Raw genomic sequence first — 16,691 nt, forward strand, 5'->3', positions numbered from 1 at the left:
TGCCAGCGGGATCACAATGCCAACTTACAGCTTCTTCTCCAACGAGCACGAGATCAGAACCGGAAGCTCAACAAGAAAAAGCTTAAACTGTGTCCTCCAAAAGTCTCGTACATGGGACACCGCTTGACTAAAGATGGTCTCAGCCCAGATCCTGCTAAGGTTAAAGCGATCAGTGATATGCCACATCCGGGTGGTGGAACGCTTTTTAGGTTGCTAACAGTACTTATCACGTTTCCTGCCACAACTAGCAGAAGTAGCAGCTCCACTGAGGCTGCTAACAGAGCAGTCAGCCATGTTCACATGGCAAACCCAACAAGAGGAAGCATCCCAGTCCTAGAAGACTATGATCACCAAAGCTCCAGTCCTAAAATTTTATAATGTGAAAGCAGAAGTCACAATACAATGCGATGCCTCAGAAAAGGGCCTAGGTGCTACATTGCTGCAAAATGAACAGCCTGTTGCCTTCATCTCATGCTCTTTGACACAAGCAGAACAAAATTATGTGCAAATAGAGAAAGATTGCCTTGCCATAGTATTTGCATGTGAATGCTTCAATCAATATACTCATGGCCGGTAGCAGACAACAGTACACACAGATCACAGGTGATCACGGATAATGGCCCACAACCTTAGAGGCCAACAGTATGAAAACCTTGCTAAGCAGTGGGGTTTCAATCATGTCACCAGTTCTCCATACCACAGTCAAAGTAATGGCAAGGTTGAATCAACAGTGAAGATCGCTAAAAAAAGGTTATGAAGGACAGCATTGACATAAACCTGGCTATGCTGTATTGGCGTAATACACCAACAGAGGGTGGACAGTACAGTCCAGTGCAAAAGTTACACTCGAGAAGAACATGCACACAACTCCCTACTTCAAGCAAACTGTTAAAACCAAAAGTAGCAAAGAGAGTGGTGGAGGAAATTAACCGCCGAAGACAAAGAACTAAACAACAATATGACCAAACAGCTAAAGAACTGCCAGCCCTTGCAGATGGACAAATTGTCCACATTCAGCCAGTCAAGCAAAAGGGTCAGTGGAAAAAGGGTCAGTGGAAAAAGGGCACAGTCTTGAAGAAAGTTAGTGCTTGATCTTATTTAGTCAAAGCGCAAAGGCAAAACCGAAAGCATTTATGTCATATCAATGAAGTACCACCAGGCACGTTAACCATGCATCAAGGAGCTGAGGATGAGTCGGCTATACCGACAACGATCACAAGCCAACAAACTCACAAGAATGAACAAGTGTTTGATAGTAATGACTCAACCTAATCAAACTCAGAATCAATCTAGTGAAGCTCAGCCCTTGGAACGTGTAGTCTCTAGAGCTGGACGAGTTACTAAGCCACCAACTCGGCTTAAGGACTACATCAGACATTAAAATATTTATAGCCTTTATTTTTGTAGAACCTTATAATTTTTTTAGGCCATGATTGTATAGTAACTCTGTTGATTACACTGTGATTGTATTACTTTTGTTTTTGTGAAGGGAGATGATGTAGAGTTTATTTTCTATTTGTTGTTGTAAAGGAGGGAGATGTTAGGGATATATATATATATACATAGTATGATGTAACAATTATATTATGCGCATGTGTATCCATTGTGTGACATTTATTAGAAATCATATCCATTGTGTATCCATGTGTATCAAATGTGTATCCATTGCTTTTTAGGTTGCTAACAGTACTTATCACGTTTCCTGCCACAACTATATAACAATTATATGCGCATGTGTATCCATTGTGTGACATTTATTAGAAATCATATCCATTGTGTATCCATTGTGTATCAAATGTGTATCCATTGCTTTTTAGGTTGCTAACAGTACTTATCATGTGTATCCATTGTGTGACATTTATTAGAAATCAATGAACATGTGTACCCGTTACATCTGGCAGCCTTCAATGCCACAAGTTATTGTTATTTTGAAGTCTGGTCGATGCCCATGAAACAATTTCACATGTTGGATATACTCCTTAACATTCAGCATGGGATATGATGTAGCAGAGCATGCTGTGCACATAATTCCTAACGTTTTCAATTATCTAGGCCGAATTGAACCAATAGGACTTCGCTAGGTCTGCAGCAAATGGTAAATATACATACAATGACACAAACACAATTACTAAATGTACCTCACAGCTAAGGGAACACTCAACTTGCTAGCTCAACTGACGAAACAAAGTATCGCAACGTGGACTTACAGATCAAATTTGGTGAGAAGTCAATGACTCATTAGTAGTTTCACTCTGCTTTCTCTTCCATCTTCTTTTCTTCTCTTTAACTGTTTGTCTATTGCGTTCATCTTCCTCAAGCTCTTTATTGGGCTTTTCATCACTCTTCCTTCTCTTTAACTGGTTGTCTAGAGCCTTCAAACTTTTCAGTGGGCTCTTCATCAGGGTTAGGCTCTTTATCAATATGGTTTGTGGCATCATCATCTTCCTCATCCATGGCCAATAACCTATCATCTTCTTGTTCACAACTATCTTTAGTTCCTACCACAGAATTCATTACATACAGTACATAATTCTGTTAGTAGTAAGTTGAATTGTTGTCTCCGTATTAAGGAGAAGCATTCAGGGCCATCGAGAGGGTTAAGCAGGCCAGGGCACATTTACTTGGGTATCTTACCATGTTCTACAGGTAACATGAGTAAACAATGCAATGTTAAACACATCCTTTCCAGTTGCTGCTTTAGCTGTTTTAATTAGAAAACTCTTACCTATGTGCTAAAAGTCCTCTGTGGTGGGTGATATTTGGGATATTGCATCCTTAATTTTGTTTAAAATTCTACTCTGATTGGGATTAAGGCTTTAATTATGCCTTCAACATTAATATCATGTTCAATATGAGCTACACATTCAAAATCTGTAATGTAATTAAAAACTGTAAAGGGCCACCAGCTGGCAGGCTCTCATTCATGTCCTCCGCTTCCATCTCTGCTTGGCATTGTTGGACAAGTTGTTATTTAACAGTGGTATCTGCATCCCTTAGGTGAGAGAACTGCTCATGATACCAAAAGGCATCCAGTAGGTCATTTTTGGAAACATTGAATGTATGCATTGATGTATGTTGAATGATCTCCAGTAGGGTTGGGCGATATACTGGTATGGTAGCAGCATTAACTTGCAAGGAGCCTTACAGAAATCTCACGGTATGGCATAATTTTTCAATAATTCTGCAATTGATATTGTATCACAATATATTGAGTGTATCGAGCCACGTAGGCATAAAATTTTGAGATTTTGAAATGCAAGTGCCAGTTTACAGCCATGTTAGCATTTCCATATTCTGTGTGTCTTTCAGTTAAGAAAATTTAACATGTAATTATTGCATTGTGATATCGCAATATATCATTGTATTGTGATATATGTATCAAATACTTTAAAATCTTGTATTGTCTCATCCCTAGTTTACCCTTATAAACATTTAAATTGTTCGAGAGTTTCTGCATTATAGTAAGTATATTTAAACAGTTAAGCTTACTGTGCTCTAGATAAATTGTTGCACTAATGCTATAATTTATAACACTAATAAAAATCTGTGTCTGGTTGTTTTGTCAACCACACACTATCAATGCTAGCTAAACTATGTCTGGTAGACTCTTAATTTATGTACATACTGCATGGTGCTTAAAATAACGTTCATGCAGATATCTGACATTTTATTTCAAACCAAAGTTAGTGGTCATCCGAGGATGTTCCATTTTGGTCAGACATACATACTAATCCTTGTCTTATACTTTAATTTTACTTAGAAAATTTACAGTTATTTTAATGCTTGATATATCTGAGCAATTTTCAAATCGCTTATCCAACATAGCTTTGTTCAAGCACAATCTCCCAGCATTTTTTTCTACTTAGTCGACTGACTGCATTCGTAAAATATGAATGCATAAATTTGTAAACCGGATGCATTAAACAGTCTTATAAAAGCTCAGAATAAGAAGTTATGTTGTACAAGTATTTGCAATAATTATTACGGTACATGTTAGCAACAAGTTAAACCACGCATGCAAGCGACACGCATCTCACACGCGTGGGACACGCAATCCAAACGCGTGGGGTATATGCAAAAACACGCTGGGACGCGTTACATGGGTGTCAGTTTGTGTACCAAGTAACTAGCTACACAAATGCATGAAGATCGCGATGAAACATAATTAGTCACAATTAAAGTATTAACCTCTCACAATGTCAGTGAAGAAAGTTCACACTGACCACGACGATCTCGCTTCCTGAGCTTATGTAGCTATATTATAACTGTACATGTACAACAACAGTTTGCTCTTCATTATAAATTTTTGCATAAATTACCACATACAATCAATTTATTCGAATGAAAGGCTAAGATCAGGTGGAGGCGGTAAAATTTGAGAAATGGGAAGAATGAGTTTAGAAATATGCCAGCGAGTGGTGAATATGTGGCGCAATAAAATAAAGCTAAAAGATATTCAGCGTCGTCTTCAAGAAGAAAAGGTATCAGTAAGCAAAACCAGTCTTTGTTTACTAATATGGAAGTATAAAGATACAGGAGCTGTTACTGATCGGCGCAGACCACCATCCTGCGCAAAGAAGCTACAATTATGCCAGCTCATTATGATAGATGAAGCGTTAGCCGAGGATGACGAGTTGACCAATGCAGAGCTACGTAGCATCTTAAAAGAAGCTGGAACAGACGTTTCTCTCAGCACAATTCAACGTGCTAAGAGACATCTTGGTTAGTGATCTCTAACATAATTATTTAATGTATTAACTGTATGACAGACAGTATAGACAAGGGCGGGTAAAGCTGTTAATATTTGTAGGGTTGTAACTTCTAAAGTTTTTCAGCATACTGTATATATGGGGCTGAACTTCACAGCATAAAGGGTTGGCACTCCAATATCTGATGGTCATACTCAAAAAATAAGCTTTTACTCATTAAAAAACCACACTTGACCACATTTTTAGTATATTTCTGTAAATTTATGCTTACATTGCTAATCTGAAAGTATTGATGGTGGTACACACTTTCAAGCTGTACTTGTCAAAATCATTTTGTGAACTACAAGAAGGAAGATAATTGAGCCTATGTAGCTAAAGTACACAAGAAAAAAGTGAGCCTAAACAAAGTGTACAAAAAAATCAAAAAAAAAAGAGGTATACATGTAATATTCCTAAACAATATAACAAGGTGAGAGTCAATCATGTAACAATCACTTATCATCAAATTACCAGTTAAACAATGGTCAACATTTCATGGTTTTCTTTATCCCCTTGACAGTTGCCTGACACCCCCTTGCTACGACGTAATCGTCGTCCATACTCATCAATAGCCTTCACACATTGCTGCCATGCAGCTGCCTCACTTTCAATAGACTTCAGTGGCCACATCCTCAAACAGGCTACTCTGATAGCTGATATAATATCAGGGTCAAGCTTTCTCTTGCCCCACTGTCCAGAAACATTTGATGATACTTTGACTTCTTCAGTAAAAAACTTTTCTGCTAGTGTTCTAGCAAAATTTGGTCGGGACACACTTTCAGCTAAACGATCTGACAAAAACCGAGTATTAAATATTTCAGTTATAGGATATACCCTGTTATCTATTTTCTTCTCCTGCCTTGGAGGGATGTCTTTGAACTCTTGATAAGAACTATCTTTTGCCTGATATGACTTCAAAGTGTCAGTTATGGTCTTTGCTGAATCAAGTTTCCTTTTTTCACTTAGCAGTGAGACATCTAGAGGAGGAGGGAGAGGTGGTACTTCTTCATCTATGTCACTTTCCTCAAATGACCACTTAGAACCTTGACAAGAGTCATCAGACTTGAAAGCTACAGCTTTCATTGAATGATTCATCAGACACCTGTGGGCTTGGAGATGGTAAGTCAGCTGACATCAGTGATGCACCGGAAGAGTAGCTTTGATATGGAGTTTTAGGGACTTGTGGCTTCCAGTTGTATGATGAACTGTAACCATAATTATTTATCCACGGTCTGTAATCAGTGTAATTGCCATATGTCATTTGGTGATGATGGCCATTAGCCTGATTTGGGTAAATTGGCGCTGGTAGAACTTTTATAGCTGCCATAACGGTATCAGTTAGGTGCTTGAAGCCATCTTTTAACTACACCAAAGCGAAGCGAATAATAAATAATACTAGCAACAAATCCTTACTGTTTGAATCTCGGTCAATACATCAACACTTGCCATTACACCACCACTTCCCTGCATTACAGAATCCTGGCAATAAAAACAAACTCAAAGATGATGTATAGTGTTAAACCTGATATTTGGATGTGTACAAAATGCCTAATGTAGCCACCTGCTTTACAAGGTGACTGTGTATGTACTAAGGCCAACCTGATAATCCACAAATGTGTTATTTGTGCACAAATAACTTGCCCAATGTGGTCATTAACTAAGCTCCCATTAATTAGGTGTAGTTTGTTTATAACCTCCCTAACAACTTGTGTACAAAATAGATGCCTTGACTGAGTGTGTTGCACCTCCTTTAGATGGTGCTAACTTACCTCAGATGGTTTCGTTGATTGAACATCTAAGGTGCTACAATAAGGGAAAAACAAATAATACAACCACTCTACTACAATAAGGGAAAAACAAATAATACAACCACTGTAATGTTGAAGTAGCCTCAGTATATATGTAATAATAATCTAATGTACTCAGGTGCATATCCAGGACTTTCTCAAGGTGGTTTCCTTGGCACAAGGTTCTGGGGGCACAGCTCCGTGCCGCTGACAGGTATCGAACATTAGATTCATTGATAAACTGTTTTCAATATGCTTGGTTCCATGAAGTCCTAATGTCAATTATGGTTTATGGCTGGTATGTTAGCTACTATCCAAATAGCTACATATCCAAACTGATACTCCAATTGGAAACTCAATGTTTTATCTGCTGAATTGCTCTTTAAATTTCAAGCTAATTTACATTATTCTTTTAATACCCATATCGTATTCTTTTAAGAATGAGGCAAAAGTTAGACTAAGGCAAATATGTATAGCAATAACCATATGCAAACTATAAAAAAACTATTACCTCATCTTCACTCGCAGCAGGTGAACCTATTTCCATATTTATGTCACATTTTGTGTTCTATGACAAAAAAAATCAAGCAGAATAGCATGTGCTATGTACTACACCTTAGTGTTCTCTTCAACTAGCTGTCTTTTTTTGCCTTTTAGGTTTCTGCTACAAAAGAGGGATATTAAGCTATTGCATGCAACTCTCCAAATTATTATTTTGCCATTAACTTACAAAGATACACGAGCTAACATAACTGAATTTCCTTACTCTCCACAGTTGATGTTTTTTCTTTCTACTGTTGTTTTTCTATACATACAATGAAGAGATAAGTTGTACTCAAGACTATTCTGAATTATCAACCTTTTGGGTAGTGTCACTACTGTCTGCTTTGGTACCTTCCATATCATTATTACACTTAGATAAGTACTCAGCTTCCAAACACGCTCTCTTTTCAGCTTCTTTGTATGATCCTATAACAAAGTTGAGGATTATACTTAGACCCTTTTTGTGGTGAATTTTGGAGATGTCTAAGTTACTTAGACCCTTTTCATGTTTACTTAGACCCTTTCATGTTTACTTAGACCCTTTTCATGTTTATTACGCGCACCCGGACTGGTAGCGTTGGCAATGCATCGCCACCTGAAAATTAATTTTAAACCTGTAACTGTTGTTACGGGTGGAGTAATGGCTTGTTTCTACTAATGAACGCTCTATATCTCTTTGTCACAAGCAGCTGTCAACAATGTTAAGGTACAAAAACTACATAAAGGGTCTAAATAACTTAGACTTCAGACCACAGGGGTCTAAGTAATTTAGTAACCCTCAGGCCCTGTAGTAGCGCCTTCGCTTCGCTCAGGTGCCACGACACAGGGCCATCGGTTACTAAATTACTTAGACCCCAATGGTCTGAAGTCTAACTATTACTTAAATTGTTATTAACATACGATAGGTATACAGTATTATTGAATGGATTGAAGATATGGCACATGCAAATATAAAATACATAATTGACATTCTTCAAATAATATACAGCACAGAAATAGTTGGCAAGCATTTCACTGTTGCACTACAACAGCATAGGCCAACTTGTTGAGTGACTAGTTAGCTTTCCTCAAATCACTATGTTGCATTACTGTACGCATCATGTGTGTAGCACTTAGCAACACACAAATCATTCAAGCCTATTCCTCTAAAGAAATGCATAGGGGTCATTCCATGTCAAATCAACAAGGAATTTAGGGTCACCTCTCGGATTTTGATGAAACTTGGTGTGTTTGTAGTACCTGTGGTGCTTATCACTCATGCAAATTTTTAGCTCCATACATTCCATAGTTTCTGATTTATGACCACAAATATTTTGAATATTTCATGAAAATTTGGTCCATCTCTAGTTACAAAATCAACTGCAACTTTGTACTGTGTAAATATTTTTAAACACAATTTTCACTGATGGAAGACTGTTGATTGACCTTTCCAGTAATCCCTAAATTATGGGATATCTACTTAATTATGGTTCAAAAGTACTTTATTGAAAACTTTAAACCTTCATATTTTGAAAAATGCTACTTGAAATTTTTCAAATTCTTTTGTGAATAATGATTGGGTCATAGTCTATGTTTGATAAAATTTTTGTGGTGGGACCACAATGGGCTCAAGAGATATAATGAATTATGTTGTGGTATGCGGTGGAATTTGCAGTCTATTATTGCTGTATTGGAGTGTACACCTCCATTAACCACTCACAACAAGGCAAGTTTGTCTTACAGAGTGAAGGTATCTAGGTACATTGCAACCTGTATTAATGACCATGCACCTGTATTGAGAGACCATCCATAAGCTGCAGCTAATTTATACTTAAATTGGATCTTAATGTACATGTATAGCACCAAAAGCATCAATCTTTTCTAGCAAATCCAAAAATGGTCCTTATTAGACAGATTGACTATAAACGAGATCATCATGCATCCATAAACACATTAATGTTGTAGCATCTCTTCAGTAATACCTTATTTATTAAGTAAAATCTTGCCATAGTGCACTTACATACATATCCCCACTCTACACTATTCAAGTTACGTACATGGCTGCATAGGTACAACAGACCTCCTCAAAAAGGATATTTGAGTACCTTGATAACCTCATGATCTTACTTTATAATTGTACTTACATTTTGGATCCAAGACAAGTCTGTGGTTTCTCAAAAATTAACACTTCATCAATGGTCCATGGAATAGAATAGTTACACTATGTACAGTAGATGCATTACTTGTACCAAGAGTTTTTATATTATTAACACTTGCTTGCACCTCAATGTGTGATTTATAGTACTGTAATTACTAAAACTAATGGGTTTTCAAAGTATTTTGTGTTCACGTTTTGAAGATCAGTACAGGTAAATGTTAAATATGTGGTCAACATGTTTACTTCCTACATGAGTATGTGTATGAATTTATGATCAAAGTGGTCGTGAATGTAAAGTAATGTTGTAATCAATTTCACACATTGAGGTACAATTAATGCATGTATATGGTAAAACCCCTCCATTGCTAAGACCATAATAAAGTGCTCATATTACAGAAGCCACAGAAGTATCTTGGTCTAAATGTATGTGCACTGCTAGAGTGGGAGTACAGTGTATAAACAGGTGTCCTGGTTATCAAGGTATCCTGGTTATCAAGGTATCCAGGTATCCCTTCTGAGGAGTTCTGTTGTATGTACATATGCAGCCACATACGGAACTTAAATATGGCTAAGTTCACTACAATGGGATTCAAATTAATAAAGAAGGTACTTGTAAAGAGATGGTACAACATTAACATGATGTTTATGGACACATGCATGGTGGTCAGGTCTGTAATTTATAGTCAACCTGTCTAATAAGGACCATTGTTGGATTTGCTAGAAAGGGTTGATGCTTTGGTGCTATACATTAAAGAAGTATAACTTAACTGCAGCACATAGATGGCCTTTCAATACAGGTGGTCACTAATACAGGTTGCAATGTACCTAGACACCTTCACTCTGTAAGACAAACTTGGCATAGCCTTGTTGTGAGTGGTTATTGGAAGTGTACACTCCAATACAGCAATAATAGCCTGCAAATTCCACCACATACCACAACATAATTCATTATATCTCTTGAGCCCATTGTGGTCCCACCACAAAAATTTTATCAAACATAGACTATGACCCAATCATTATTCACAAAAGAATTTGAAAAATTTCAAGCAGCATTTTTCAAAATATAAAGGATTAAAGTTTTCAATGAAGTACTTTTGAACCATAATTAAGTAGATATCCCATAATTTAGGGATCACTGGAAAGGTCAATCAACAGTCTTCCATCAGTGAAAATTGTGTTTGAAAATATTTTCACAGTGCAAAGTTGCAGTCAATTTTATAACTATAGATGGACCAAATTTTCATGAAATATTCAAAATATTTGTGGTCATAGATCAGAAACTATGGAATGTATGGAGCTAAAAATTTGCATGAGTGATAAGCACCACAGGTACTAAAAACACACCAAGTTTCGTCAAAATCCGAGAGGTGACCCTAAATTCCTTGTTGATTTGACATGGAATGACCCATAGATTCTCCCATTCCTTCGTCCATGGTTTCACCATACCTTACCAAGCATTTCAATGGAATGGTCTACACCACGTGACAACTCGATCAGACTGCCAAGACCATGTGCAGGAAGTCTGCAAGACATTCCTATAATGCGTTGTACTCAAGGAATGCAGCTTGAAACAATTGTGGTCAGATGGTGCAGAAATCACTAATACTTTCTCAGCTTATGGTACATAAATTACTGTATGCTGCTTTTTTACTACATAGAGGAATTGTTTCTCTTATCAGAAACTCTCCTGGACTACTAAACTCTGAATATTGTTTTCTTATTTGCAATTATACAGATATGGATGGAATGAAATTACAAAGGACGATAGACAGTTACAAAAATAAATTTTCCGACAGAAAGTTGTCACATCTGAAGCATGTGAAAATGATGAATAGCAAGCAGCGCTCCACTCCCATATCTTTCTTCCATGATCCTAGAAGCAACTTTCCTATATCTACAACTTCACTTCGTTTGCCAGATTTGTTGGTATACCTTTCCAACATTCGTACCCTCCCATCTCTGATTTGTTGTCACATTGGCAAACTGCCATAACACTATGTAGGGACTGGAGAGCACATTTAGGATATAAGGTTGCAACAGCTATTACTAGAATTAAATAATTAAAGTAAGCAGAAAAACCAAGGTCCAGGCTGTCTCAGAGGATAGCTTCCGGGTGTCAATACTGCTGACTAACATTGTTGTTTAGAGCATTCTCAATAACCTTCTAGAGAATCGCTTCCAAATGTAACACCCTTAAAGTTGTTTCTTGTCCTTTACCTCATTCTCTTAGACGCTAATTTATTTTTGTGTAATTTTAAAAGTTGTGGCTACTACTGCAAAATTGAAAAGAATACGATTGACCCTTTAGCTCTGGAAGTGTGGGCATCATTCTTCAATGAGTTTGCCACAGGCACACAGTAAGGTTTAAATTGTGACCAAAGAATGAAAGTTGGTCCACTTTAGGTGAATATTGACAGCATTTATCATATTTAAACCATTATCAGTAGTGATACACACTTGCTTCTTGGATTCTAAATTCTATGATTTCAAAAACTCTGTCAGAGCATCACTTAAATTCTCTCCAGTATGTTTCTGAACTGTGTCACTGAAAAAATAATTTTATGGAGCCTTGTTTACTTGTAACAGCTTGTATACAGTAGGTTGTAACTTGTAACTGAACATAAATAGTAGTTAAGTTTTTTTTCTTTTCTTTCAGAATTGCAAGATGTTAGGATGATGGTTTGGCATCAATAGCAACACTATAGTATGTAGCTATAGATCATATCATCAATGGATGTAGAGGTTCTGCATTGGGGGTGGGGGAGGAATTCACAAATTTCCATTTGAAATTCCTAAACCAACAGTTTTTCTCAACCCATAAAATTAGTTTTGCTACAGAAGGCTTCTTTTTTGTAATAGTATTTTTAAATTCACTCATACAATAAATCTAAAGATTTTGTAATTTGTATGCTTACAAGGGTCACTAAACAAATCTTCCTGCAAAACCTTTTTAAAAACATACTGCACTACAACTATAATACATCCTGCAGAAAAGTAATTATTGCCACAGACTTGTCAGTACAGTATTCAATTAAAATGCGTCCCTACCACTTCGCCGCTCACCGATAAACACTATCTTCGTCTTGTACTTTTCCCGTCACTCCATTTGACCATCCTATCCTGACCAATTCCCAGCTCTAGTTCTTCAATAAGTAGCACGTTGCTTTGCGGCAAATTAGAAACTATCCCATCTTCGAACCTTGCCAAAACATGAGTTTCCTCGACCTTCTTCTTTTTTGTTTCTAAAAGCACACAGTGAAATTTGCAACTGCCAAGAAGCCACTAGCACTTACCATCACGGACAGCAGCAATCCGCCTTCTACTAAGCAACTTCCTCAACATTTTTGCCAGGTGGTCGCAACTGCTCACACGTGTTCAGCAGGTTTGTCAGGATTACACTAAATTTAAGGCACACTACAGATTGCATCACGTGAGTAAAACATTATTACAAACAATCATATCGCACTGAAGACGTATATACATGAATAAAAACATTATAAGTGAAACATTAGGTGTTCAAAATGTTCAGTTTGTTTTTTCTGTGACAGTGATCTTTGGAGAGCACGGTTGCGGATTGTCTCAGTACTTGTCTGCGGTAGTAACTTCACTAACTTGTAGTACTGCCAGGGGAAGACTGGAGTCAGCTACATAGCTACAATGAGAAATATCAATCGCATATAATTGTGCATAGCTATACATACGTACTTTAACTACATGCATGTGTCACTGAGCGTATGTGCATGCACACGCGTTTCTATCATGAAAGGCCACGCGTTTTAGCTTTGGAAGCCTTGCTCTCCACGCATCTCACACGCGTGCGACACGTACAAAATGTTTAACTTTTGACTAACATGTACTGTAAGTCAGATGCTACAGTTGAAATTATCCTGTTTAACTCTTTAAACTCATGTTGATCGTGAGCCCTGTGTGTTACTGTGAAACTCTTTAGATGCCTAAGTAGGGTAAAGAAGGAACTTTTGAATGCTACATAATAGTTACACACCAAGACCAAGGGAACTAAGCGATTTAGTAACCCCGATGGCCCAAGGTTGTAGCGTCCCGATCACAGCGAGGGCGCTACTAAGGGCCAGAGGGGTTACTAAATCGCTTAGTTCACATTGGTCACGGTGTCTAACTTATTTAGACTATGGTTTAAAGTATATAGCTTTATAGCCAGAGCATTAGGGTGGGGTGAAAGAGCAACGCAGAACGGCAGAACGGTTTCTTCCTGAAGTCCTTACAGCGCCCACAAAAATAATTATTCAACCGGTAACCAGAGTAACAGCTAGAGCTACAGTAGATATGCCGCTTAGTCTACTATTTGTCCAGAATTATTCGCAGAACACGGAGAAGAATTGTATTACAGTATTATCAAGTACTCCAGTGCACCTTTCGTGTTATAATTATTTTTCACGTACAAAATAGCCTGAGGGCGGGTTACTAAATGAACATGTGTAGGTGACTAAATGAGCATGTCAGGTGACTAAGGGATTTAGTAACCCTCTAAATGAGCTGTACCATAGTCTAAATACTGTTTAGCGTTAATTGAAGGATGGCTTTCAAACGTTTTACTTATAGGTCACACAAGCTGTTATTGTTTGGTATCTTGTGGTTTTATAAAAATAATTCAGATAACAGGGATAAGAAGTGTCAATATGGAAAATTAGTACCTCGGTATGGTTTCCTTGCTTGAAGAACAAGACAACTGTGTAATTGAAGATGAAAAGAAAAGCAAGCACAGAATTGTCAGAATCAGAAAGGGCACATGCCTGCCATGAGTTTTTAGAAAGAAATAATAGCAGTATGCTGTTTTGTTAGGCCTCTAGCGTTGCAACTGTGGTTAGTAGGCTGGCAGGCAGACAATTTTAGCATTTAAAACAAAAAAAATCTGTATTCAGCTTCCTGTAACTGTTTACTTGCTTTTTTAACACTTGACTTGATGCTTCCATAAATGTGACTTTCATTGTGCACGATAATCCTAAGTTGGTTTTTGACAGGACTTTTTGTGGGCGTGTGCCACTTTGGGGGTTATCTTATTTATGCAGTACTACCATACTGCTTGACAGATACATGCAAATGTAAAGGATATGATGCATTCTTGGGCGTAAATGGTGTATTATTGTCATCTCACCGTCACTATTATTGTTGGGACAATTGAAAGTCTTGCAACAACAAACATTAGGTTTTTTCCTCAACATAGACCCACCACAGTCAGGGGTGTACTGAGGGGAGCTTCCAGGGGTTTCAGGAAATCCCTTTGGATTTTAAAAACATTAAGAAATTGAAATTACAGGTTTCCAGAATCTGGAATCTATCCAATTGGAACCAAATTTGCTACAGAGTTGCCCGCCAGCTAGGGAAGTCTACATTCCAACTTTGAAGGAAATTGCTCCAGCCATTTCCGAGCCAAAGTTTCGATTTTTTTCTTCATTGTTTTCTTTGTCTATTTGCACACTTGCAAAAATTACTATTGCAAATGCGTACTCTGATCACCTTGAACTTTGGCACACAGAAAGGGAGTCCAAAGGCGAATCATATTATCAAATTTGGTGCAAATCTGATGAATGGTTCAGAATTTATGACCAATTATTCGTGTAAAACTATGCAGTGAAGAATGGTAATAGAAGGAACAACTTACCCAGTAATGGACTCCCCTGTTCATTACGAACACAATGGTGCAAGTTGCAACTCTGTACTGCATTGTATTTGTAAGTTACAGCCGTTTTTGTAAGTGCATGTAATTTATTTTCCCTGTACTTGCTGTACAAATTGATCTTTCTGTTGTTTCTACTTTGTAGGGCTGTAACTCCAAAAGCTGTTGCCATATGAGGCTGAAACTTGGCTAGAGCATACACTTGGCTAAGTAGATTATAAATGTGACCGGGCCTGCGAAACAGGGCATGTGGGCACAAACTACACTCCGTGACTCTACAGGTCATATCTCAGTGCTGGAATAGAATATTTGTATTCTGTAACTTTCATCATAAAGCCAATTAAATGCTTACTAAGAGCCGAAAATTGCATTGCCATAGCACAATAGTACAAAATGTTATGAGTGATGAAAGTTTGAAAAAGTAGGCAAAAATCATGTGCCCACATGCCCTATTTTCGCAGGCCCAGTCACAAATATTCAACAATAAAGAATTTCAAAAAAATGCACCATTATGTCAGGTTTTCGCAGATCCGGTCACATACATACAAATCGCTGAGTGCTTCACCTACAAAAGTTCTTCAACCAATTGATGACAACTCTGCAAGCAATCCCAAAGAGGAAAGAGTACTCTCCTACCTTCGGCAATACATTGACAACATGCAGCCTGCTCAAGCACAGTGTTTTCTAAGGTTTGTGACTGAGAGCTCAGTTTGTTTGGTAGTCTATTATTGTGCAATTTAAACAACTTAAATGGCTTCAACGCCAGCTTAGAAGCAAGCACCTGTGGTAGTGTGTTAGTTGTGTGGAGTACAGTACGCGTCAAAATAAAGTTAACATAACGTAGTCGTAATTACGGTCGTAGTACATATTTTCTACGGTCGTACTACAGTATGGAGTAGATGTAGGACACAGTAATACGATTACGTAGTACGGCTAGTATTATGTAATAAATACGCACGTGCTACGCTTGAAATAATTTCGTATTACGAGTGGAATTACGGTATCAACCACGCTGTATAGATTGAATGGCTGCGCGTGCCATTACGAAAGCTCTGCAGCTGTCAGCAAAAGATAAACGTACGTATATGAACTGTATATAGTTACTCACCATACTAAATTATTCTTTTGTAGAACAATATGTTTTAATCTACTGGCGAGAAGAGAATAGTGTGAGTACCCATCCGGCAGACGAAGTCACGGCCACCCTCGACTGTGAAGGGTTGCCAATCATCGGTTCGCTGGCCAAGGCAACGGTTAACAAGAAACCGTATGAAGGGGGTGAAGTTGCTGAAGTAGGTACGTACATATGTACATAGCTAGGTGTTAAGTGAATGCTAAAACGTGTTTTATCAATTCTCAAGGAAGCAAACGGAATATCCTAGAGCTAGAGAGGCTGTTTTTAAAGGGTAATTATACACCATTTGTAAGTCCATCAGGTAAAAGCAGTGACAATGATTATGTTGTTTATTTTTATAATGTACGTACAGTCACAGGAGAGATGGGAAACAAGCCGACGGAACAATATCCAGAAAGTGAAGAACCAATGGCTCTAGACCCAGTATCAACAGAGGGAGAGCTAGCTGTAGGAAACGAAAACTCAACCGAAGGACAGCAAAGGAAGCGGAAGCTGAAAAAGCATGAGTATGTACTTGTGCATGTAAGGTTGTTAAAGCTTTCCACCTGTTCGTGTACATCAACCAACACAAATAGCAGCTCTGGAGGCATACAGCAAAGGAAGCAGAAGTTGCAAACATGTGAGGCTGTTTAAATGGAGCAGGATTAATACCCTGTGGGTTCCCCATTCACCTCAATGACACGAGGTA

Source organism: Dysidea avara, chromosome 14 (assembly GCF_963678975.1).
Source record: "Dysidea avara chromosome 14, odDysAvar1.4, whole genome shotgun sequence".
Classification (NCBI taxonomy): Eukaryota; Metazoa; Porifera; class Demospongiae; order Dictyoceratida; family Dysideidae; genus Dysidea; species Dysidea avara.